This window comes from Bos indicus x Bos taurus, chromosome 3 (genome assembly GCF_003369695.1).
Source record: "Bos indicus x Bos taurus breed Angus x Brahman F1 hybrid chromosome 3, Bos_hybrid_MaternalHap_v2.0, whole genome shotgun sequence".
In the NCBI taxonomy this organism is placed as follows: domain Eukaryota; kingdom Metazoa; phylum Chordata; class Mammalia; order Artiodactyla; family Bovidae; genus Bos; species Bos indicus x Bos taurus.
The window spans coordinates 58,692,496-58,699,528 of NC_040078.1; the positions used below are offsets into that span (position 1 = coordinate 58,692,496).

Sequence of the window (7,033 nt, forward strand, 5' to 3'; positions counted from 1 at the left end):
AGGAAGCAGAAGAGGCAGGGTCGTCACTGAAGCACTCAGAGGAGAGGTGGGGAGAGCGGGCTCGTTAATGCCCGCCAGGGCTACAGTGAGAAGCAGCCTGGCCTGGAGCAACCCTGGGCCAGTGGCTGCAGCACTGCAGAAGGGATGGCAGTGAAGGCAGCACCACAGGAACAGTATCTCAGGGAGGTGGGGCCCTGGGATGCAGCCTTCCACGAAGGGCAGGCTGTAAGGGGCTTGGGAAGGAGGCAATGACTGAGAGATCACACTTTTATAATCTTACTTTTTTAACTTTTTAAAAACCAGTGTTATAAAACATCTACATAGGAACAGTTACTGATACATTCAGTTACACTGACATTATATGGCTTCCATTCAGTAATTTTCCATTAACAAATATTTTTTCTACCGACTCCAGTGCCCTCCTTTTTCCTTATGATGAGACACAGAGGGCTTGGCAGAAATTACTCATTAGTTTGTAACCATTCTTCTTTCTCCTTAAAGTTGCTATGCATTTATAGAATTTATTGATTCTTTTACTTCAATGAAGTATTCCTTGAAATACTTCAATTTTTTTATGCCACTTTATATACCTGATCATGGAGAATAGAAAAAGCAAAGCAAAAATAAGGAAGGATATATGATATCTTTAACAATCTATTTTCTGATTCCCCGTGGATACCCAGTCAAGCAGGATCTCACACAGTTTTCACTCTTTACTGTAGGTGTGTGAAAAGGCTTACTAGCCTCATGCATTTCATGTATATGTTGTTAACTCCTGGGTTTTGACTCCTCTAAAGAAACACAGCAAGACTCATTTACAAGTGTACATATGCTTCTATTCAACCAGAAGAAAATCAAAAGCAAGTTGTAGAAAAACAATGATGTTAAAAAAAACTCTAACTTCATATTGTATTAGGCTGAGATTTTCTGAAGTAAAGTTCTGTAAAGTTAGAAGGGTTCCTGAAAAGTTTGCAGTGAATGTGGAAAGCGCATTAAGTACTGCTCCAGGAAACATTATACAGATGAAATGCTTTAATCTGCTAGCATAAATGCATTCTTAATTCTTTCCCAGTGGTCTTTTGGAATATGTTTTATTTGCTCTTGACTAAAGTTTGGATGCCAAGATGCAGGAAATATATTCCTTACAGAGCAGGTGTCTGTTTAATCCCCAGGTACGATCTTATAAGCCAGTTTAGCTAGAGATGGCCTGGTGGGAGCCTATAAAATGTTTATACTGTAACTGCAGGTCCCATAACAGGTCTAGAGTAATTAGGCTACACTACACTACTCCCTCCCCCCAAAACAGGAACTCCTAAAGGGGCTTTCCCAGTGGCTCAGTTGGTAAAGAATCTGCCTGCAATTCAGGAGACCTGGGTTTGATCCCTGGGTAGGGAAGATCCCCTGGAGAAGGAAAGAGCAACCCACTCTAGTACTTTGCATGCAGAATTTCATGGACAGAGGAGCCAGGCAAGCTACAGTCCATGGGATGACAGAGTGGACAAGACTGTGTGACTTTCACTTTCGCTTTCAAAGGGTGCCATGTGTAGGCCAAAAAGAAACCCCAGTAAGACGGTAGGCACTGGAGTGGTTGTGAGGAGATACCCCACGCCTGAGGGCAAAGGAGAAGCCCCAGCAAGATGATAGGAGGGGCGAATTCGTGTTTAAAATAACACCCCATTTCTGCCAGAGACGCTCAGAGGCTCAAACAAACCTCGTGTGCACCAGGACCCAGGGACCCCACAGAGACTGAGACAGAAGTGTGTTTGAGCGTCTCCTGTAAAGGTACGGGTCAGCAGTGGCCTGCCACAGGGACAGAGGCTCTGGGTGCAGCAGACTTGGGTATGGCATAAGCACTCTTGGAGGAGGTCACCATTAACCCCACCATAGAGCTACCAGGCCTTACAGGACTGGGAAAAAGACTCTTGGAGGGCACAAACAGAACCTTGTATGCACCAGGACCCAGGAGAAAGGAGCAGTGACCCCACAAGAGACTGACCCAGACTTACCTGTGAGTGTCCAGGAGTCTCCAGTGGAGGCATAGGTCAGTGGTGGCCTGCTGCAGGGTGGGGGGCACTGAGAGTAGCAGTACATGCATGGGATCTTTTGAAGGAGGTCACCATTACCTTCATTACCTCCACCATATTTTGGCCCCAGGTAAATAGCAGGGTGGGAACACAGCTCCATCCATCAACAGAAATTGGATTAAATTTACTGATCATGGCCCCACCCATCAGAACAAGACCCAGTTACCCCTTAGTCAGTCTCTCCCATCAGGAAGCTGCCATAAGCCTCTTATCCTTCTCCACTAGAGAGCAGAAAGACTGAAAACCACAATCACAGAAAACTAACCAATCTAATCACATGGACCACAGCCTTGTCTAACTCAATGAAACTATGAGCCATGCCATGTAAGGGCCATCCAAGACAGACAGGTCGTGGTGGAGAGTTCTGACAAAATGTGGTCCACTGGAGAAGGGAATGGCAAACCACTTCAGTATTCTTGCCTTGAGAACCCCATGAACAGTATGAAAAGGCAAAAAGGTATGACACTGAAAGATGAACTCCCCAGGTCAGTAGGTGCCCAATATGCTCCTGGAGGAGAGTAGAGAAATAACTCCAGAAAGAATGAAGAGACGGAGCCAAAGCAAAAACAACACCCAGTTGTGGATGGGACTGGTGATGGAAGTAGAATCAGATGCTGTAAAGAGCAATATTGCATAGGAACCTGGAATGTTAGGTCCATGAATCAAGGCAAATTGGAAGTGGTCAAACAGGAGATGGCAAGAATGAACATCAACATTTTAGGAATCAGCAAATGAAAATGGACTGGAATGGGTGAATTAACTCAGATGACCATTATATCTACTACTGTGGGCAAGAATCCCTTAGAATAAATGGAGTAGCCATCATAGTAAACAAAAGAATCTGAAATGCAGTACTTGGATGCGATCCCAAAAATGACAGAATGATCTCTGTACGTTTCTGAGGCAAACCATTCAATATCACAGTAATCCAAGTCTATGCCCCAAACAGTAATGCTGAAGAAGCTGAAGTTCAATGGTTCTATGAAGACCTCCAAGACCTTCTAGAATTAACACCCCCAAAAGATGTCCTTTTCATTATAGGGGACTGGAATGCAAAAGTAGGAAGGCAAGAAATACCTGGAGCAACAGGCAAATTTGGCCTTGGAGTACAGAATGAAGCAGGGCAAAGGCTAACAGAGTTTTGCCAAGAGAACGCACTGGTCATAGCAAACATCCTCCTCCAATAACATAAGAGAAGACTCTACACAAGGACATTACCAGATGGTCAACACCGAAATCAGACTGATTCTATTCTTTGCAGCCAAAGATGGAGAAGCTCTATACAGTCATCAAAAATAAGCCCAGGAGCTGACTGTGGCTCAGACCATGAACTCCTTATTGCCAAATTCAGACTTAAATTGAAGAAAGTAGGGAAAATCACTAGACCATTCAGATAAGACATAAATCAAATCCCTTACAATTATACAGTGAAAGTGGGAAATAGCTTTAAGGGACTAGATCTGGTAGACAGAGTGCCTGATGAACTATGGATGGAGGTTCATGACACTGTATAGGAGACAGGGATCAAGACCATCCCCAAAAAAAGGAAATGCAAAAAAAAGCAAAATGGCTGTCTGAGGAGGCCTTACAAATAGCTGTGAAAAGAAGAAAAGCAAAAGGCAAAGGAGAATAGGAAAGATATACCCATTTGAATGCAGAGTTCCAAAGAATAGCAAGGAGAGATAAGAAAGCCTTCCTCAGTGATCAAAGCAAAGAGATAGAAGAAAACAATAGAATTGCAAAGACTAGAAATCTCTTCAAGAAAATTAGAGATAACAAGGGAACGATTTATGCAAAGATGGGCACAGTAAAGGACAGAAATGGTATGAAACTAACAGAAGCAGAAGATATTAAGAAGAGGTGGCAAGAATACACAGAAGAATTATACAAAAAAGATCTTCACAACCCAGATAATCATGATGGTCTGATCACTCACCTAGAACCAGACATCCTGGAATGTGAAGTCAAGTGAATGTGAAGTCAATGTGGGCCTTAGGAAGCATCACTATGAATAAAGCTAGTGGAGGTGATGGAATTCCAATTGAGCTATTTCAAATCCTAAAAGATGATGCTGTGAAAGTGCTGCACTCAATATGCCAGCAAATTTGGAAAACTCAGCAGTGGTCACAGGACTGGAAAAGGTCAGTTTTCACTCCAATCCCAAAGAAAGGCAATGCCAAAGAATGCTCAAACTACCACACAATTGCACTCATCTCACATGCTAGTAAAATAATGCTCAAAATTCTCCAAGCCAGGTTTCAACAATATGTGAACCATGAACTTCCAGATGTTCAAGCTAGTTTTAGAAAAGGCAGAGGTCCAGAGATCAAATTGCCAACCTCTGTTGGATCATTGAAAAAGTAAGAGTTCCAGAAAAACATCTATTTCTGCTTCACTGACTATGCCAAAGCCTTTGACTGTGGATCACAACAAACTGTGGAAAATTCTGAAAGAGATGGGAATACCAGACCACCTGACCTGCCTTCTGAGAAATCTGTCTGCAGGTCAAGAAGCAACAGTTAGAACTGGACATGGAACAATAGACTGGTTCCAAATAAGAAAAGGAGTACGTCAAGGCTGTATATTGTCACCCTGCTTATTTAACTTATATGCAGAGTACATCATGAGAAATGCTGGGCTGGAGGAAGCACACGCTGGAATCAAGATTGCCGGGAGAAATATCCTTAACCTCAAATATGCAGATGATACCACCCTTGTGACAGAAAATAAAGAAAAACTAAAGACCCTCTTGATGAAGGTGAAAGAGGACAGTGAAAAAGTTAGCTTAAAGCTCAACATTCAGAAAACTAAGATCATGGCATTTGGTCCCATCACCTCAAGGCAAATAAATGAGGAAACAGTGGAAACAGGGGCAGAGTTTATTTTGGGGGGCTCCAAAATCACTGCAGATGGTGACAGCAGCCATGAAATTAAAAGGCACTTACTCCTTGGAAAGAAAGTTATGACCAACCTAGATAGCATATTCAAAAGCAGAGACATTATTTTGCCAGCAAAGGTCTGTCTAGTCAAAGCTGTTGTTTTTCCAGTGGTCATGTATGGATGTGAGAGTTGGACTATAAAGAAAGCTGAGCGCCGAAGAATTGATGCTTTTGAACTGTGGTGTTGGAGAAGACTCTTGAGAGTCCTTTGGACTGCAAGGAGATCCAACCACTCCATCCTAAAATAAATCAGTTCTGAATATTCATTGGAAGGACTGATGTTGCAGCTGAAACTCCAATACTTTGGCCACCTAATGTGAAGAATTGGCTCATTTGAAAAGACCCTGATGCTGGGAAAGATTGAAGGTGGGAGGAGAAGGGGACAACAGAGAATGAGATGGTTGGATGGCATCTCTGACTCAATGGACATGAGTTTGTTAAACTCCAGGAGTTAGTGATGGACAGGGAGGCCTGGCATGGTGCAGTCCATGGAGTTGCAAAGAGTCGGACACAACTGAGTGACTGAACTGAAGTGAACTGAGATGTAGGCCTAGCAATATAAAAGCTAAGAGACAAATCCATATTCTCACCATTTTTTTTTTTTTTTGCCTAATTACTCAAGTTAATTCAACCACCTTCCTGGAAATGAATATCAGAGAAAGTTATACCCAGAAAGGTGTTATTGGGAGTTAACACTTTCCACAATGTAATGGCTCCTTTCTCCATCCCATTAATAATTAGGTTTATAGTTAAATCCATTATATAGGCAGAGTAAATTGTGGGGAGAACTGAGCATGGAGAATATACTTATGTTTTGTAATAAGGCCTCTTTGAGTAATTCTCTACTGAATTTCTCATTTTATCCACAGGGTTTCTCAAAGGGAATACTTACAGGTGTGTCTTCTGTAGTTGAGTTACAGGACTCTTAGGCATATATGTTCAGTACTTGATTGTACTTGGACTTCTGAAGGCAGGGCACAGTTTGGTTGAGAAGACATAGTCAACTGTGGACTATGTAACTGTATTCTTTCCTCAACTGGCAACCTGAGAGATATGAGAAGGAATGGTGGACCTTTGTAGCGATCCACTTAGGAATTTGTTAACTGCATTTTGGAAGTCAGTTTAAGAGTAAGCAGTGTTGATGGGCTTAACATGGACTATCTCCTTAACTGTTATAGTTATCCAGCTATACCACAACCAAAAGGCACCAATTAGAAATGTGCTTAAGGCATTCAGGTATGGGAGTGGCTCTGCTCAGTTTTTGTTCAGGGTAGCTGCTTGGTGGTGAGTCACAGTGCTCTATTTAGAGTGGAAAGCTGGCAGGGATTCATAAGGGGCTTTTGAAAGGTGGAACTCCACAAGAAGCTAGAGGAGGCCATTCAGAGATTGGTTTCAGTTTGGGTACGTAGTGGAATCAATGAAAGAGTCTTAGACCTATCTCTCCAAGTACATGGACTAGTGTGCTAGCATCCAAGAGTTTAGCATGGTGTAACCAGGAATTTAGGATATAAAGGTTTCTAAGTTGTAGAATATTTTTAAATGGTATTTAACCTGCCAGGCAAGACTATCAAGAGATGTTAGGTTGGGTACCATAGGGTCCCCTTCTTCAAAGGAATCCCACTCATTGTCAGAACTCTCACTGAGGTAATTAGCATTTTCTTCTTCCTCACTTTTTGATTCTGATAAGGAGTCAGTAGAGGGATTTCTAGGAAACATTAGAAGAGACCAACAGGATAGGGAAAAAAAGGTACTAGAAAAAGGTGGCAATCTAAGCCAATAAAACCCTAACACTGGCAAATAGAAGCAAAAAAGAGAAATCCTTTTAGTAAGTTCATTTGGCTATTTCTCAGTCTGTTTCACACACAGAGTGCCCCTGACTCACACCACTGTGCCGTTCTGCAAGATAATGTTCTTTACTTATGAAGAAGACAACTCAGTTCCTCAGGACCAGTTCAGTGTGTAAAATTAGTCACTGACCAGTGGCACAGGTCAGAGTCTCTCCTTCAAGTC

At 42.4% G+C, this 7,033-nt stretch overlaps 1 pseudogene; it reads right to left on the minus strand.

Moving 5' to 3' along the window:
* Positions 1-6,055: 6,055 nt before the first annotated feature.
* Positions 6,056-6,739, minus strand: LOC113890330 (annotated as a pseudogene).
* Between the last annotated feature and the right edge of the window lie 294 nt (positions 6,740-7,033).